Consider the following 19555-nt stretch of genomic DNA (forward strand, 5'->3'; position numbering starts at 1 on the left):
TCTTTTATCTTGTAGCTTCTTAGGTCTGTTTACAAATTTGCTTTAAAAGACTGAGAGAGTGAGGGACAGAGAGACAGAGAGGGGCAGAGATAGAGATTTTTGTTTCTTGTTTTTTTGCTTTTTGTTTTTTCTTTTTGCACATTATTAGTTAACAATGTATATTTTTTATTTTATTTTATTTTTTAATTTTTTTTTTCAACGTTTATTTTTTATTTTTTTTGGGACAGAGAGAGACAGAGCATGAACGGGGGAGGGACAGAGAGAGAGGGAGACACAGAATCGGAAACAGGCTCCAGGCTCTGAGCCATCAGCCCAGAGCCTGACGCGGGGCTCGAACTCACGGACCGTGAGATCGTGACCTGGCTGAAGCCGTACGCTTAACCGACTGCGCCACCCAGGCGCCCCTATATTTTTTATTTTAAAGTACAGTTTGTTATGTCTACACATAAAAAAATTAGCAATGTAACCTACTGAGATACATGGGAAGTCAATAATCACCAATATCATCGCCTTTTTTTCTTTCTCTAAATAAACTGAATCAAATGTTTTTTGTAGGTATCATATAAATGTAACCTGAGATAAAGTTCCATTAAAATAATCAGGAAACTTACAGCCTATTCATTTTGTGTCAGTCTTTAATTTATGTATAACTTTTTGAATTGATGTACAAATTCCATTGTCCACCTGAAAAATGAAAAAGATATCAACAAACTAGGGAAGTGATCATGGCAATTAGGCAAATGAAACAGAATTCATAAAAATTAATTAGTTCTGGCATGAAGCAAAATTACAAATAACTTGTTTCTGTTTTCACACAATTCTATGTGCAGCTTTTATCATTATTTAGGATTGAGCAGATTGTGTTTGGATAAATGCTTTAGCCAAATGAGATACCAGTAGAATTTCCTTCCAAAAGCAATTGGTCTGTGGGAATCTGTGGAATTGAGATTTAAAACAACAACAAGAAAACAACTCTGAAGAATTAATTTGACAATGGCTTTTCCTAACATTTTCTGTGTGTGTCTCTTAGTGTTTTACATATGAGGCAATCTAATTAAATAAAAAATCATAGAATTTCAACACTTGAAGAGTGATTGTCCAAAAATTTCTCCAGCACTTAAACTACTCTGTGGCATTGAAGCTTTACCTGTCTTGGCTCAGTTCCTAGAAACTTATCAGTTCCCAAATAGTCTCACCATCTGAGAAAGCCAGTGATGCTTCAAGAAGTCATGTTTATGTTGCCCTTTATCTACTTTGTTGCCATTTATGTTTTTGGGCTCAAGTTCTACCCACAGAAACCTAACACGTCTAATTCCTACTCTGTGTAATGGCTCTTTCAACACTTAAGGAGATCTTTATGTGATGAACAAATACAATTAAAAGAGATAAATTATATACCATTAAAAAAATATATCAGTTTCCTTTCTTGAATATTTTTGTTTTTTAGTAACATAGTCATTCTTTTAATGTTTTTTGTTTATTTATTTAGAGAGAAAGAGAGAGAGCAGGGAAGGGTCAGAGAGAGAGGGACAGAGAAAGAATCCCAAGCAGGCTCCAGGTGTCAGCACAGAGCCCAATACAGGGCTCGAACCTACAAACCGTGGGATCATGACCTGAGCCAAAACCAAGAGTCCAACACTGAATAAACTGAGCCACTCAGGCACCCCAGAAACATAGCATTCTTAAACAAGTGTGGTCCAACACCTCTGGGTTACTGTCATATATTCTCTGGATTTTTATTTTTAAAACTACTTTTACCTAAATATAATCTTAATGAAGAAGACTCATTAATGTTGTCATAGTTCCACTCTGTGGACATGTCCTTTTAATATTCTATGTGATGAAAGGGGAAGTTTGCATTAAACAATTTTGAACTGCTGGACAATAGTTTGATTTGCAAGCTGAACTAGCCACTTTCTTGACTCGACACCATTCTTACTTAAAAGAACAAGTGACAGACAAAAAGAGATTATTCAGAATTGACTATCAGACAGAAATTTACTCAAAAATGGATGAAGTGAGCTGTTCAAAAAACATGATAGTATTTATTCCCAATAATAAAATTTTAGCTTCCAAATGAAAATTTAAAACTTGAATTTGCTATCATAAATTTATCCTTCTAATAAAGATTTTTCTACTAAAGAGACCAGTATAGGATAGCAACAGTGAACTAATATTTTCCAAATGACCAATCACTTATAATACAAAATTATACATGAGAAAAAGATGCAAAGTATGAAATATACTATTGAATACTAATACACAATTTACTGTTATAGTATATGAACTTTTGATTGGTATGGGGTCAGACCTTACATTATGTCTAACTTTTAAGAAATTATTCTTTGCTGATTTTTGACATAGTATCAAAAGGAGACAGAGTTATCTGCAAAAGTTGTTGAAATACTCTTTCCATTTTCCTACTTCATATCTGAGACTGTATTTTCTTTATACGTGTCAACAAAAAAATATATATCACAAAAGCTTGAACTCAGAGCAGGTATAAAAATCCAGCTATCTTCTATTTAGACAAACTTTAAAGAGATTTGTAAAATGTAAAAAACTGCCACCCTTTCACTATTTCTTTTGTTTTGGAAAATACATTTATCATAAAAATATGTTATTTGTGTTAACACACTATGTGCTTGTTGCTTTTTAAAATGAATTAATAAATAAATGCTTTAAAATTTGCTTTAATTTCTAATGTGATTAATATTGATCAACATCACTTACATAAATGAAAGCTCTTTGAGGTCCCTGGTAATTTTTAAGAGTAAGTAGAAGTCCTGAGACCAAAGAGTTTGAGAGCCACTGATCTGAGCTTATTTATCTCTCTGTGTGTATCTCTTGTTTCAACTTCATACTACCTTATTCAACTTTACCTGAGTTAATTTAATCCTTGAAATCACCACGTTCTGTCTGGTCTTCTGGTCTTTTCTTTTGTTCTGTAATACTATCATTCTTCTGATTTTCCCCACCAACTTTCTCTTTTTCTTCAGATATCTTCTAATATCTTCTAAGATAAATATCACTTCCTTCCAGAAGCCTTATAAAAGCAACTAGTCTACTGTATTGTAATTACATGTTAAATTGTCTGTCTCCATGCTGGATGTCTCACTTGTTCATCCCTAATCCCCTACAATTTAAGAATAACTAACATTTGTTGAGCACTTTGCCCTAGGCACTGGTTGACATTTTGCATGTATTATTTCATCTAATCCTAACATCAAGCTTATTAGACAGGTTTCCATATTCTCCTTTTAATGATAAAGACATTAGCAGAGAAGTTAATAATAAGTAGCCTAGATTTCATTGTCAGCAAATATTGAAGCTGAGACTCAAACTGCATTTGTTGACTCATTACAATAAACTTCGCCTCAGTGTCTGTCACCTAGTGAGCATTCAACAAGTATTTGCTAAATAGAATTTTCTTTCAAAGATGTTTTCTGTCCTTTGGTTAATTTCCTGGATAACACAACATTATATATTTTCCTTCAATGTCATTATTTAATTTTTTTTTACAATTAAGTAGGAAAAATAAAGCCTTTAGACTGACAAAATTTAAAAGATGATATATATGTATATATATACATATATATATATAATGTATATACATACTGTTTCTTAGAATTAGTAAAATATTACCTAGCCTCAAGACTGACAAGAAAAATCAAAATTATATTGTTGGAGAATTCCTCCTGAGGTAGTATTTAGAAAGACTATTCAAAAACATACTTAATTTTATTGTCTTTAGTCTCCTACGACTACAAGTGGAATTGTGAAACACCTCATAAATTTCTTATATTCTCACTCTAAAGGACAGTTCTCAAATAAATGAGTGTGAAATCCACTGGCCATGAACTATGCTACAGAATAGTGATATTGAAATTTTGATACTACCTACTCTAGAAGGAATAAAATTGCCAGCCCTAAACAGGACAATTACCCATTTCATATCCCTGGATTCAGTCTTCTTTGATGGTCCAAACATTACTCAACATTTCAAATTAAGATGGAAAGATACCTCTAGGCAGATGTACATTCTCTTCCACATTTCCTGCTGTCAGTTCATTTTGTTAGCCCTTCTATTACGTTTTCAGTGTCACTATGATCTGGAGATGAAAGGGGTGATATTTAAATTATATAAAAGTAACCAAACCTAAAGGTAAATTTATAGGACAAAAAAATTATGGTGGGTATATAGTGAATATACTGAAATGCAGACACGTCCTGGAGTGGGGAAAGTGAATTCTATATAGAGCTGAGTCAATGAACCACTTGGATCCAAATCAGATTGAATGAACTATGTTAAGTAAATAGTCTTATGAGACACCATTCAACTACACATTTGCACGTGAACACTTATAGTATAATGAAGCTATAAAAGTAACCTAGACAGACTCCTTGCATTTTTCTTATACTTTATATTATCACAACTCTCAAAATTTAAATAAAAGAAGGAATGTGAGACACAGACCAATAAATAATGTGTTAATTAATTGGTTACCTCTGTAGAAAACTACTGCTCAATCCCATGGGGGAACCTATGAGAAACTACATAGAATGTACCTCAGAATTGTCTCTTCTCTCCATAGAGTAAAGGGGCTGGTTGAACTATACACCAACTCCTGTTACTTATTTGTTCAGGAATGACCCAGGGGACTCTTAACTACCTTGAAATTTCACTGCTAAAACAGGCTTCTACAGCTAAGGAGAAAGCCATGAGTCAGCAAAGCAAAGAAACTGCTTTTTATATATCATAAATATATGACATGGCACACAGATATATGATATATAGGATATGACACAGATACATATACATAAGATATAATAAGATATATAAGATACATATATGATATGGCACACAGACCAGGTGAGTGAACAGTGCACTATAGCTGTGGTGAATCCAGGTCAGTCAAGGAGATTTAGCATAATATATCCAAGCATGGATCATCAGCTGTATCACTTGATTCAGCATGTTTCCCATATGAAGTCCTCTCTGTTGCTGACTCTTCTAGGTGGTACTGTGTGCAACCTCTAAGATTTGTTTACAGTACTTAAGAAAACAAGTTATAGTTCCCATTTGCGGCTATCAGAGGTCATAATTTATATTTGTCATCCTTTTCATCCACTCACACTAGATTTCCTTCACTTTTGCCCAACATTTCAACTGATGTAAGTTGTTTGTCTGGTGGAGTCACCATTTATCTCTGGGGTATCTGAGTCCTTAGTGCCCTTCACCTTATCAGATTAGGTTTTAGCAATTGTCCATGCACAATTGTCACTAGTCATGAAAGTCCCAAGGGATGCCCAGAAAAACCTACCAGTTTCAAACATATTTATCTCTATCCCCATTATATAGGGAATATACAAACCAAAGCTTCTCATGAAAAGAAGAATTGATTATCTCCATTAGTATAGTAAATACTTTCTTTACCTACTCATTCACTCACATGAGGACTCCAAAATGATCAGGCAACAGGAATATTTTTATGTTCAGTGGAATTCTTATAATGCACCCAGACGAAGGCATACTGCCTGATGACTAGGATCTCTAACCCAGGAGAGTCTAGAGTTGCACAGGCACAAAGCTCAAATTCTGCAAAGTCACTGAGAGTGAGAAGAACTAATCCTACTTCCACTCTTTGGTTTGGGAATCCAACTTTTCTAGCCTATTGGCAAGTGTGCCATAGATATGTTTTAGTCCAGCATATATACTGTTTCCTGGAAAACAGCAACCAAACCCTACAGGCTGTCATCGTCAGATTCGTTCCTTGTTCCAAAGTGGTTTTACCCAGGATCCTATGTCAATAAATCAGATTTTTTGTAATCACATAATCTTCTGGTCTAAGTAATCAATCACATAGTATTCTGGCCTAAGTAATATAGGCAGGAAGGCAAACCCATATCCAGAGTAGATGAGTATCTCAATAAGATAAAAACTTTGTCCCCTCCACAGTAAAATTACATCAGAAATTAATTCAGATATAATTAATAGGCTTTAGGGGCCTGTCTAGATTCTTGAGAGACGTTACCATACCTGGGGCTAGGCATTTCTCTCTCTTCTTATGATTCAGGAATTCAGGAACAGCTAGATTAGCATCGGTGAGAGGGAGCTCATACTATAATTTGTGTATAAGTTCCATCCATGTTTCCACAGCTGCTTCATAAAATACAATGTTTGAACTTCCCTTATCACCTAAAAAAGTCACAGAAAGAATAAAACTGAAAGACATAATATTCTTTTGAAATGTCATCTTTTAGTTTCAGCAATTAAAAATTATATATGGATAAAATTATCTTTATAAATAAAATGCAATGAAATAGGATTTACTCAAGACTTATTTGACCTTTTAGTTGAAAAGATAATTTCTGAAAGCAAGTATATTTTCATCTTCTTTATAAATATTTTAAATTAAAATTACTCTTTATACTTTAGCTAGACTTTACAGGGAAAACCAAGATCTCCACTCAAGAAAAATTTAAAGTTCATGTGTATTTAAAAAAAATCAATTACAAACCGAAATCAGAATTATCCTCCATGAAGTAATGAAAATTATGACTTTTTAGAATATCAAATCTGAATGTTCATCACACATCAAAGCTGAATTTAAATGTATCAGATACTCGAAAATATTTTAAACACGAGGTTTTAAAAATGCTCATTATCAACTAATATCATTTTCTGCAGGAGTGATTTATTATGTAGAAATTTTCAAAATATTTTTATCACAATACAGTGGAAACTTGTCAAAGATATTACCTATGTATTTTACACTCTTTTGAAAATGTGAAGTAAAATGATATTCTAGAAATGGAGAGTTATTATCATCAATAGACAGTGAAAATGCATATTGAAATTAAATGCATGGAAACCAGATGATGACATAGAGAAGTATTTCCTTTATTACACTCAGAACTCTACTTTTCTCCTATTTGATTTTTTAAGGTTTTATATATTCAAAGCAGTTTTAGGTCCACAATAAAACTGAGAAGGAAATACAGATTTCTCATATATCTTGTGCCTCCACTCATGCACAACCTCCCCCACTATCAACATTACTCTCCTGAATGGTACAGTTTTTAACCAAAGATGAACCTCCATTGACACATCACAATCACCCAAAGTCCAGAGTTTACCTTAGGATTCACTCTTAGTGTTATGCATTCTGAGTTTGGACAAAAGTATAATGACATATATCCATCAGTGTAATATCATACAGAATATTTTCACTGCCCTAAAAATCCTCTGTACTCTGCCTGTTCATCTCTCCCCACCCACTATCCTTGGCAACCACTGATCCTTTTATTGTCTCCATATTTTGATCTTTCCCAGAACGTCATATAGTTGGAATCATACAGTATGCTGCCTTTTCAGATTGGCTTCTTCCACTTAGTACTATGCATTTACAATTCCTCATGCTTTTTCATAACTTGATAGCAAAAGCCTTGGATTTTAAAATCTGGATCACAAAACACCATGTAGCTTCACTCATTTACAAACTTTATAAAACAATGGAGAGGTAATGGTATCTAATTATAAGTTACTGAAGCCAGGACTATGTTGATCTGGTCTAACATTGTAGATGGAGGAATTAGCAATGTCTGACCCAGGAAGGTTATTTATATACATACATGTTAAAAGAATGTACCTAAAGTGAAGAAAGTGACTGCTTCAGTTACATAATTCAAAGCTGGTATGTTAACAAAGCAGAGGAAATCCATACCTTGAACACAGAAATCTTTGAGTCTATGGGAAGCTTCTGCATCCTATTTGCCCCCTCCCTGATAGTTCTTTCATCACCATGGGAGGACACTTCATCATGTGTCCTTCTTAGCATACCTTGCTGCAAAGAACTACACATATTTTGCTAAAACCATTGCAGTGGTCTTGATACAAGTAGATCTTGAATTTCTAAAATATATAGGTCTTTACTCCATACTTTTCCAGAGGTAGAAACCCAAGTAGGCTAGTCCTGGCATTTTGACAAGATTTTTATAATCCCCTTATCCAACTTCAGAGAATTGATAAAATTACAATTATATTTCTGTAGCATGTTTCAGTCTATAAAGTGCTTCCTATAAAGTACTTCATTTCCTTCTCATGATAATCTTTACAGTTGCTCACAGAAGATAATATTATGCATAATTTTGAGTGAAACTAAACTTTGGGAGCTTAATTCACATGCACAAGTCTGTACATTTATTAAGGGACATAGTATTATTACTTTAGGGAATATACTCCATTATATTCCAAATTAAATAACTTGTCTATTTCTCTTTTATAAAAATGTAGACAAAGTTTTATATGGAGAAAAGTTCCTTGGATGGAAATGGGGTGTGGGGTAGGAGGAAAAAGAGCCATGACATTTTAAAAGAACATTTAATCTAAAGCAAACTGTTGTTATTTCTACCAGCAAGAGCATCTCAAAGTTAAAGTAAATAAAGACAACATTTTACTTAGAGGAAGAACAAAAAGTATAGATTTTGGATTTCTCCATGGATAGAAGTTTGTAGCTTTCACAGTGATAACAGCTTGTCTTGGTAAAATGACACCTTTTGGCTAAGAAAATGCACATCTATTTTCATGAAAAATTTAGCATAAAAATGTTGTATGTCTCCCCAAATTTGAAAGCTGTTTTAAAAATTGAGAAGGCAACAGGAATAGTAAGGGATAATGGAAATAAAACCACATCAGAAGTGTGATGGTAACTGGCTTGAATTGCTACACAGTCATTAACAACTGTTCTTATGTGGCTTTAAGCAAATTGTTTCACCTCCAGGAGTATAAAATAAGTAACCTTGATGAGATGACACACCTCACTTTCAACCAAGTCTTACATTCTGTGATTTTAACTGGTGTAAAATATTTCTTAGATCGCTGAGAATATGTGGTTTTAATGTTATTCATTTGTTTTCCAGTATCGTTTTGAAGAAAACTGTAATGACTCTTAAATGCTTTCAAACGTAATGAACGTCAAGGCTGTTCTTCCTAAAATGTTAGAAATCAAAACATATGGGTGTGAATTCCTCTCATATGAGAAATTTAAAATTTAATTAGAAATAAAGGGGATGATTATGTTTCAAAATTCACAGTGATGAAGTTCGGGTGTCTTCACTACAATTCCTTAGAAGGATAAAGAAACTAATGATGATATTAGAAGTTTAAACTAGTGGAAATTAGCTTCAATATCCTGTAGTATACGATAGAATCTTACTTAGGTACATATTCATCCTGAGTCAATAAAAAACTGGGGACTTGCCTTGATGGAACACAAGCTGTCACGGAGGAAAAGAGGTATCAGCATAATGCCCACAGAGGCCACACATACTCTACGGCTCCTCTCGAAAAGCTTTCTACATTATTTTGCTCTGACTTCCTCAGATGGATAACTATACTCTAAAAACATAACCATTCTAGAGGTGCTAAAATTGTATCTGAATCTTTTTAGCAGCTTTATGTCATTAAAACTGGAAACAGCACAAATGTCCATCAACAGATGAATAAATTGTGGTATATTCCCACAGTGGCATACTACTGAGGAAAGGAAAAGAAATGAACTATTGATACACACAACCCCAAATAACTATGCTGAATGAAATTAAAACAGGCCTATAGATATATACATATATATATATATATATATTTATATATTTATATTTCAAAATATCAAATGTAAACTAGTCTATAATTACAGAAGCCAGAGCAGTGATTGCTTGGGTGTGGGGGCTAGAAACAGAGGGGGGAATTACAAAGGCACAGGAGAAAACTTTTGGGAGTGATGAACATGTTTATTAGCTTAATCTTGGTGATGATTTCATGGGTATATATAAATGTCAAAACTTATAAAAGCTTATATTGTAAATACATGCAGTTTACTGTATGCCAATTATGCCTCAAAAGAGCTGCTTAAAAAAAAAAAAAACTGCTGGGGCGCCTGGGTGGCGCAGTCGGTTAAGCGTCCGACTTCAGCCAGGTCACGATCTCACGGTCCGTGAGTTCGAGCCCCGCGTCAGGCTCTGGGCTGATGGCTCAGAGCCTGGAGCCTGTTTCCGATTCTGTGTCTCCCTCTCTCTCTGTCCCTCCCCCGTTCATGCTCTGTCTCTCTCTGTCCCAAAAATAAATAAACGTTGAAAAAAAAAAATTAAAAAAAAAAAAAAACTGTAGTAGCGTACAGTACAATGATACCAATTAAGTTCCAGATATGTTTACGTCATCAATAGTTAAGATTACACATAGGGTCACCTCTTTGGGGAAAAAATTTTGGAAGAATTCTAATTTTTGCTTTCACTTTTAGCATATACTTTGCATGATAAGTTCAAGGTTTTAAATATACTAATGAATTTATCTCCTAACTACAAACCAAAGAGTTATGTGGATTTCATTTTAGGATTTTATTTTGGATTTAGGACTTTAATTGTTTGAAGTACATTATTGAAATTTTTTTAATTGGTGCTACTGCATATGGGTTTCAATACTACCACGTCCCATCTGGGAGGATTTTAGAGGCCTCAGGGAACCACTTGCCTTCCCCATGGGCTTATACCTCAAGCTTTGCTCTTGCTATTACTCTGTGAAGAAACTTGCACTTTTATCTCAGTCCTAGTAACTGGTGTCCTATTTTTGTGTTCCACAATAAAAGTACTGCCTTCTTGGGGCGCCTGGGTGGCTCAGTCGGTTGAGCGTCCGACTTCGGCTCAGGTCATGATCTCACAGTCTGTGGGTTCGAGCCCCGCATCGGGCTCTGTGCTGATGGCTCAGAGCCTGGAGCCTGCTTCGGATTCTGTGTCTCCCTCTCTCTGGGCCCCTCCCCTTCTCATACTCTGTCTTTCTCTGTCTCAAAAATAAATAAAAACATTAAGAAAAAAAAATTTTAAAGTACCACCTTCTTTTCCTACAAAGCCTCCTGCTGTACATCAGACCATTTGACACTCTTATAAGAGGTAGCTTCCTTTCTGTAAACCACCTTGCACTAACTGACTACCTTTTGCCCTCAAACTTTATTAAAGTATAATTGACAAATAAGATTATATAAATCGGGGCACCTGGGTGGCTCAGTCTGTTGAGCTTCCAACTTCCGTCATGGTCAGGTTATGGCTCAGGTCATGATCTCACGGTCTGTGAGTTTGAGCCCCTCCTTGGGCTCTGTGCTGACAGCTCAGAGCCTGGAGCCTGTTTCAGATTCTGTGTCTCCCTCTTTCTCTGGCCCTTCCCCCATTCATGCTCTGTCTCTCTCTGTCTCAAAAATAAATATTTTTAAAAGATTATATGAATCTAAGGTTATAACATGATATATGATACAGTGAAATGATTATCACAATAGAGTTAGTTGACATGTCCATCACCTCACATAGTTAACTGTGTGTGTGTGGGGGGGGGGGGGAGGTGTGAAAACAGTTAATATTTATTCTCTGAGCAAATTTCAAATATACGATATTGTTAACTATAGTCACCATGTAGTACAGTGGATCCTCAGCGCTTATTCATCTTTACTTTTTTATGTTCATTTTGAGAGAGAGCAAGCGAACATGAGGCGGGGAGGGGCAGAGTGAGAGTGGGAGGGGGGACAGAGGAACCGAAGCAGGATCTGTGCTGCCAGCAGAGAGCTGGATGTGGGGCTCACACTCAGGAGCCATGAGATCATGACCTGAGCCAAAGTCAGGCGCTGAATGCACTGAGTACCCCAGTTACCCCAGAACTTACTCATCTTTATCTGAAAGTTTGTATCTTTTGGCCAACATCTTCTCATTGCCTCCACTCCATAGCCCTGGCAACCACCATTCTACCCTCTGTTTCTATGAGTTTAACTTGTTTATTAGATTTCACATAGAAGTGAGAATATACAGTATTTGTCTTTCTTTGATTTATTTCACTTAGTACAATGCCCTCAAAGTCTAACCATGTTGCACAAGACAAGATTTCCTACTTTTCTGTGACTAATATCCATATATATGAATATATATTCATATTTGTATATATATGTGTGTATATATATATATATTGTATATATATACATACATATATATACAGTATATATTGTGTATATACATATATACACAAACATACTTATATAGTCTCCACATTTTCTTTATCCTTTTATCCACTGATGGATACTTAGGTTGTTTCCATGTGTTGGCTATTGTAAATAATGCTGCAGCAAACTTGAGATTGCAGCTATCTCTTTGATATAGCGATCTCATTTCCTTTTGGTATATACCCAGAAGTGGGAGTCCTGGATCATATACTAACCAACCACTTAATTTTGCTGTCTCCTGGTTGCTTTAGAATCCCATATATGCTTTTACCCTCTGTAGGTCATTGCCTAGTTTTGTCATTATTTTCCTTCTGTAGAGCTTTCTGGTCTCAGGATCTGTTCTGCCACAGTGATGACTGAGTCCTATTTTTGAAAATATAAGTAATATAAAGAATAATGTAATATATTTTCCTATTTATGAAACAAATTTCTTTTTTTTAATTTTTTAATATTTATTTATTTATTTTTGAGAGAGAGAGAGAATGTGAACAGGTGAGGGGCAGAGAGAGAAGAAGATACAGAATTCTAAGCAGGCTCCAGGCTCTGAGCTGTCAGCACAGAGCTGGACATGGGACTTGAACCCACAAGCCATGAGATCATGACCTGAGCTAAAGTTGGATGTGCAACTGACCGAGCCACCCAGGTGCCCCTTGGAGCAGAAATTTCTAATGAGATTCTAAAGCATTGTGTGAAAAGGACAACATATCACTTGTCAGGCATTGCCTTAATCCCTGAATAAATAACTTAAAAGTTTCCCTATTTCTAATATTGATTCATTACCATGCTCCCAGAATATCGTGGGGATTTCCAGTGTGGATTAAATGGAACAAAGTTAAAACCAGTGATGTTCTTTTTCTGATTTATTGTTACTGATATCATATATTCTACTTAGCTTCTACTTTTTCAGAATATTCTAATCAGATGTAATTATTTGCCTATAACTCACCTGAAGGATATGGACTGCCTACCTCTGAGCATAACTCAGCTAGGAAAATTATAGAGAATTACAGGAAAATCTTACTGAACTATATGGTGACAAACATACCTACTAGCAAGTTCCAAAATTCCTTTGTTCTCTCACTTGTCCTATATGACTTTGTGTTATTCTTTCCCGGGAAGCCTAAAGCCATTCAGTTTGTTTCTTTGACTTCCCGCTTCTCCCCCTCAAGGTGTGTTTAATTGCTTTTTTTACATTTTCATTCTTTTTTGCAGGGTTCATATGTGTTCCAGTCCTTCCCTCATTGGCCACAATTCTGCTAATCTCTTCTTTTTAATTTCCACTTTCCACTCAATTTCTTTCTTAAGATTTCTCTATGAGGGGATTGAAGTCCCATCTGACCTAATTTGAGTTTATTAGAGCAAGATGAGTGAGGGTATTATAAACATTCAACTTATAATTATTAAGATGTTGGGACAAGCCACCAAAAGGCCTATGGGTCTACGATTTAGTGAACTGACTTCTCAACGTGGGACCTGAAACTGAAAATCATGTAACGTGGAGCTCTGAAAATTCATATGATTCCCTGACAGGACAGATAATATAAGGTAGATTGAAAGAGCTTTCATCCCCCTAAGCCCCCTACAGCTTAATCATTTGCATAGTGGGTACAAGAGTACATTAGTGTGTTGAACAGAACACAAACCTGCCCACTGTCCTGTCCCTAAGGAGTATCACTGGAAGTATCTGACAAAAAAATATGGAAAAAATGTTAGAGGGAAGGAATTAACATCAAGCACTCATGCAGAAGGGAGGAGAATCACCACATGGAGTTAACTACCAGAAACTCTAACTCTAAGATGTATGCTCAATAAAATAATCTATGAAATGCAGATTTCCTTTGTAATAGGCTGTTAAAGCCTATGTGTTACAAAATAGCTTCTAGGTCAGCTAAAGGAATAAGAAACAATCTGGTAATCTTCTCCCCACCAAAAGTGGGGAATTTAGTACTGAATTTAGCACTCGATACCAGGCATTAAAAATGGAAAAGAGGGTCATGTATTAGGTGTAGTGGTCGTGATGCTAGCAGTAATTACTAAAATCTATTGAGTGCTGACTATATGCTTGGCACTGCTTCACAAGTTTTCAACAAATTAACTCATTGAACTCGAGCTACCTTGTGAGTAGGTACCACTAACTCCATGTCAAGATAAAGAAACTGAGGGACAGAGACGGTAAGTAGATTGCGCCTATTTCCACAGCTAGCAAGCAGAAGATTTTGCATTTGGTCATAGATCGTATATACAAAATGCGAGCACATCACCCTTGCCAATGCCTCTGTCGTTCCCCAGCCTCGCTTCTGGGCAGAAGCCTCTGCAGATGCACTCCCTGTGTTAAGATTACCATGGCTGATGGTAGGTAGATTGTTAGGGGCCCTTCTTGTTCCCTTATATGACTGTTGTGGGTCAGATGACCCACACACATGACCAGGGAGAATTAAATGAGGACTGGATCTCAGTGAACACTTACTTAAACAGGGAGGATGTTGCAATAGCGGCATCCTCACTCAGAGAGGAATTTGGGTCTCTTCAGTGTCCCACTTGTCTGCATCAGAACAGGGCAAACTTCTTGCTTCACTGTCTTTCCTAAAGATATTATATCAGAAATGGAAAACATTTCTCATTAGTTATTTTTCTCTAAAGATGCAGAAAGCTAGTTATTTATTTAACTGCTGTACCTTGCTTAGAGTGAAAATGATTAATAAACATTCAGGATCCTAACAAAATTTGTGTTTAGTCCACTGAGGAGAAGATTTTCTCTGAATGACATTTTCAGAATTTTAAGTTCTTAACCAAATTATGCAGTAAAATAGGTATTGTTGATTCCTTGAAAATATGCATTCTCACAAATATTATTCGGGATGAAATACCAAGTATATTAACATGCCTAGGTGGCTTATCATCGTTTAGAAATTATTAAGAAAGTCATTAGTTTTATTTTTAAAATGTATCTTCCATATTAAAATATGAACATATCTTAATGTATCTTCTATTCCAAGTGAATGCCAACTATCAAAATCATCATCCATTAAAAGTAGCAGGTATGATAATTGGGGAAGATGGCGGCGTAGAAGGACACGGAGCTCACCGTGTCCTGTGGATCACTTAGATTCCACGCACACCTGACTAAATAACCCAGAAAATCACCAGAAGACTAGCAGAACGGATTCTCCGGAGCCAAGTGTAGACAAGAGGCCCACGGAAGAAGGTAGGAAGGGCGGAGAGGCGGTGCATGCTACAGGGATGGGCGGCAGGGAGCCAGGGCAGAGAGACAGCCTGCCGGCAAAGCAGAGGCCCCGAGTCTGGCTTGCAAAAGCGGAGGGGCTGGAGGGAATGTGTTCTGACAGCAAGCGGGACTTAACATCTCAGAGGTTATAAGCTAACAGCTCTGCTCAGAGAGCGGGAGGGCTGGAGGACAACGGGAAGGAAAGTTGTTGAGCCCCAGAAGACAGAGCACAGCTTGGTGGGGAACAAAGGCGCTCACCAGCGCCATCTCCCTCACCCATCCCCCAGCCAAAATCCCAAAGGGAAACAGTTCCTGCCAGGGAACTTGCTTGCACCCCAACCCAAACACCCAACGATGAGCTTCTGCAGATCCATCCCTCCCTCGGTGGGTCTGACTCCCTCCTGGTGCCGCAGTGCCCCTCCCGAAGTGGATTTCTGAAGGAAAAGCAAGCTGAGCCTGTCCCTCCCGCCCCTGTGCACCTTGCTGATCCACCCCAGCTAATACACCAGATCCCCAGCACCACAAGCCTGGCAGTGTGCAAGCAGCCCAGATGGGCCACGCCACCCCACAGGGAATCCCGCCACTAGGAGAGGGAAAGAGAAGGCACACACCAGTCTGACTGTGGCCCCAGCAGTGGGCTGGGGGCAGACATCAGGGCTGACTGAGCCCACCAACGCAAGTTATTGAAGACAGCACAGGGGAAGTGCCCCCCAGTTCCGCACCACTCCAGGGACTATCCAAAATGATGAAACAGAAGAATTCCCCTCAAAAAAACGTCCAGGAAATAATGACAGCTAACGAACTGATCAAAAAACGATTTAAACAATATAACAGAAAGTGAATTTAGAATAATAGTCATAAAATTAATCGCTGGGCTTGAAAACAGTATAAAGGACAGCAGAGAATCTCTTGCTACAGAGATCAAGGGACTAAGGAACAGCCAGGAGGAGCTAAAAAATGCTATCAATGAGTTTCAAAATAAAATGGAGACAACTATGGCTCGGATTGAAGAGGCAGAGGAGAGAATAGCTGAACTAGAAGATCAAATTATGGAAAAAGAAGAAGCTGAGAAAAAGAGAGATAAAAAAATCCAGGAGTATGAGGGGAAAATTAGAGAACTAAGTGATGCACTAAAGAGAAATAATCTACACATAATTGGTATTCCAGAGGAGGAAGAGAGAGGAGAAAGGTGCTGAAGGTGTACTTGAAGAAATAATAGCTGAGAACTTCCCTGATCTGGGGAAGGAAAAAGGCACTGAAATCCAAAAGGCTCAGAGAACTCCCTTCAGACGTAACTTGAATCGATCTTCTGCACGACATGTCATAGTGAAACTGGCAAAATACAAGGATAAAGAGAAAATTCTGAAAACAGCTAGAGATAAACGTGCTCTAACATATAAAGGGAGACCTTTAAGACTCATGACCGATCTCTCTACTGAAACTTGGAAGGCCAGAAAGGAATGGCAGGAGATCTTCATTGTGATGAACAGAAAAAATTTGCAGCCAAGGATCCTTTATCCAGCAAGTCTGTCATTTAGAATAGGAGAGATAAAGGTCTTCCCAAACAAACAAAAACTGAAGGAATTCATCACCACTAAACCAGCCCTACAAGAGATCCTAAGGGAAATCCTGTGAGACAAAGTACCAGAGACATCGCTACAAGCATGAAACCTACGGACATCACAATGACTCTAAGCCCATATCTTTCTATAATAACACTGAATGTAAATGGACTAAATGCGCCAACCAAAAGACATAGGGTATCAGAATGGATAAATAAAAAAAAACAAGACCCATCTATTTGCTGTCTACAAGAGACTCATTTTAGACCTGAGGACACATTCAGATTGAAAGTGAGGGGATGGAGAACTATCTATCATGCTACTGGAACTCAAAAGAAAGCTGGAGTAGCCATACTTATATCAGACAAACTAGACTTTAAATTAAAGGCTGTAACAAGAGATGAAGAAGGGCATTATATAATAATCACAGGGTCTATCCACCAGGAAGAGCTAACAATTATAAATGTCTATGCGCCGAATACAGGCGCCCCCAAATATATAAAACAATTACAAACATAAGCAACCTTATTGATAAGAATGTGGTAATTGCAGGGGACTTTAATACTCCACTTACAGAAATGGATAGATCATCTAGACACACAGTCATAAAGAAACAAGGGCCCTGAATGATACATTGGATCAGATAGACTTGACAGATATATTTAGAACTCTGCATCCCAAAGCAACAGAATATACTTTCTTCTCGAGTGCACATGGAATATTCTCCAAGATAGATCACATACTGGGTCACAAAACAGCCCTTCATAAGTATACAAGAACTGAAATCATACTATGCATACTTTCAGACCACAATGCTATACTATGAAGCTTGAAATCAAACACAGGAAAAAGTCTGGAAAACCTCCAAAAGCATGCAGGTTAAAGAACACCCTAGTAAACAATGAATGGGTCAACCAGGCAATTAGAGAAGAAATTAAAAAATATATGGAAACAAATGAAAATGAAAATACAACAATCCAAACACTTTGGGATGCAGCGAAGGCAGTCCTGAGAGGAAAATACAGTGTAATCCAGGCCTATCTCAAGAAACAAGAAAAATCCCAAATACAAAATCTAACAGCACACATAAAGGAAATAGAAGCAGAACAGCAAAGACACCCCAAACCCAGCAGAAGAAGAGAAATAATAAAGATCAGAGCAGAAATAAACAATATAGAATCTAAAACAAACTGTAGAGCAGATCAACGAAACCAAGAGTTGGTTTTTTGAAAAAATAAACAAAATTGATAAACCTCTAGCCAGGCTTCTCAAAAAGAAAAGGGAGATGACCCAAATAGATAAAATCATGAATGAAAATGGAATGATTACAACCAATCCCTCAGAGATAAAAACAATTATCAGGGAATACTATGAAAAATTATATGCCAACAAATTGGACAACCTGGAAGAAATGGACAAATTCCTAAACTCCCACACTCTTCCAAAACTCAATCAGGAGGAAATAGAAAGCTTGAACAGACCCATAACCAGTGAAGAAATTGAATCGGTTATCAAAAATCTCCCAACACATAAGAGTCCAGGACCAGATGGCTTCCCAGGGGAGTTCTACCAGACGTTTAAAGCAGAGATAATACCTATCCTTCTCAAGCTATTCCAAGAAATAGAAAGGGAAGGAAAACTTCCAGACTCATTCTATGAAGCCAGTATTACTTTGATTCCTAAACCAGACAGAGACCCAGTAAAAAAAGAGAACTACAGGCCAATATCCTTGATGAATATGGATGCAAAAATTCTCAATAAGATACTAGCAAATCGAATTCAACAGCATATAAAAAGAATTATTCACCATGATCAAGTGGGATTCATTCCTGGGATGCAGGGCTGGTTCAACATTTGCAAATCAATCAACATGATATATCACATTTTAAAAGAAAAGATAAGAACCATATGATCCTGTCAATCGATGCAGAAAGGCAATTGACAAAATTCAGCATTCTTTCATAATAAAAACCCTCGAGAAAGTTGGGATAGAAGGAACATACTTACACATCATCAAAGCCATTTATGAAAAGCCCACAGCTAACATCATCCTCAACGGGAAAAAACTGAGAGCTTTTTCCCTGAGATCAGGAACATGACAAGGATGTCCACTCTCACTGCTGTTGTTTAACATAGTGTTGGAAGTTCTAGCTTCAGCAATCAGACAACACAAGGAAATCAAAAGCATCAAAATTGGCAAAGATGAAGTTAAGCTTTCACTTTTTGCAGATGACATGATATTATACATGGAAAACCCGATAGACTCCACAAAAAGTCTGCTAGAACTGATACATGAATTTAGCAAAGTTGCAGGATACAAAATCAATGTACAGAAATCAGTTGCATTCTTATACACTAATAATGAGGCAACAGAAAAAGAAAGAAACTGATCCCATTCACAATTGCACCAAGAAGCATAAAATACTTACGGATAAATCTAACCAAAGATGTACAAGATCTGTATGCTGAAAACTATAGAAAGCTTATGAAGGTAATTGAAGAAGATATAAAGAAATGGAAAAACATTCCATGCTCATGGGTTGGAAGAATAAATATTGTCAAAATGTCAATACTACCCAAAGCTATCTATGCATTCAATGCAATCCCAATCAAAATTGCACCAGCATTCTTCTCGAAACGAGAACAAGCAATCCTAAAACTCATATGGAACCACAAAAGGCCCCGAATAGCCAAAGTAATTTTGAAGAAGAAGACCAATGCAGGAGGCATCACAA

The 19555-nt window shown here is 36.8% G+C and overlaps 1 protein-coding gene across 1 annotated transcript in view; it reads left to right on the forward strand.

Annotated features, from left to right (window-relative positions):
• Positions 1 to 19555, forward strand: part of MARCHF9 (membrane associated ring-CH-type finger 9) — a 28385-nt gene that overhangs the window by 4370 nt on the left and 4460 nt on the right. The gene's annotated exons all lie outside the window — the stretch shown is intronic.

This window comes from Panthera uncia, chromosome B4, assembly GCF_023721935.1.
Source record: "Panthera uncia isolate 11264 chromosome B4, Puncia_PCG_1.0, whole genome shotgun sequence".
In the NCBI taxonomy this organism is placed as follows: domain Eukaryota; kingdom Metazoa; phylum Chordata; class Mammalia; order Carnivora; family Felidae; genus Panthera; species Panthera uncia.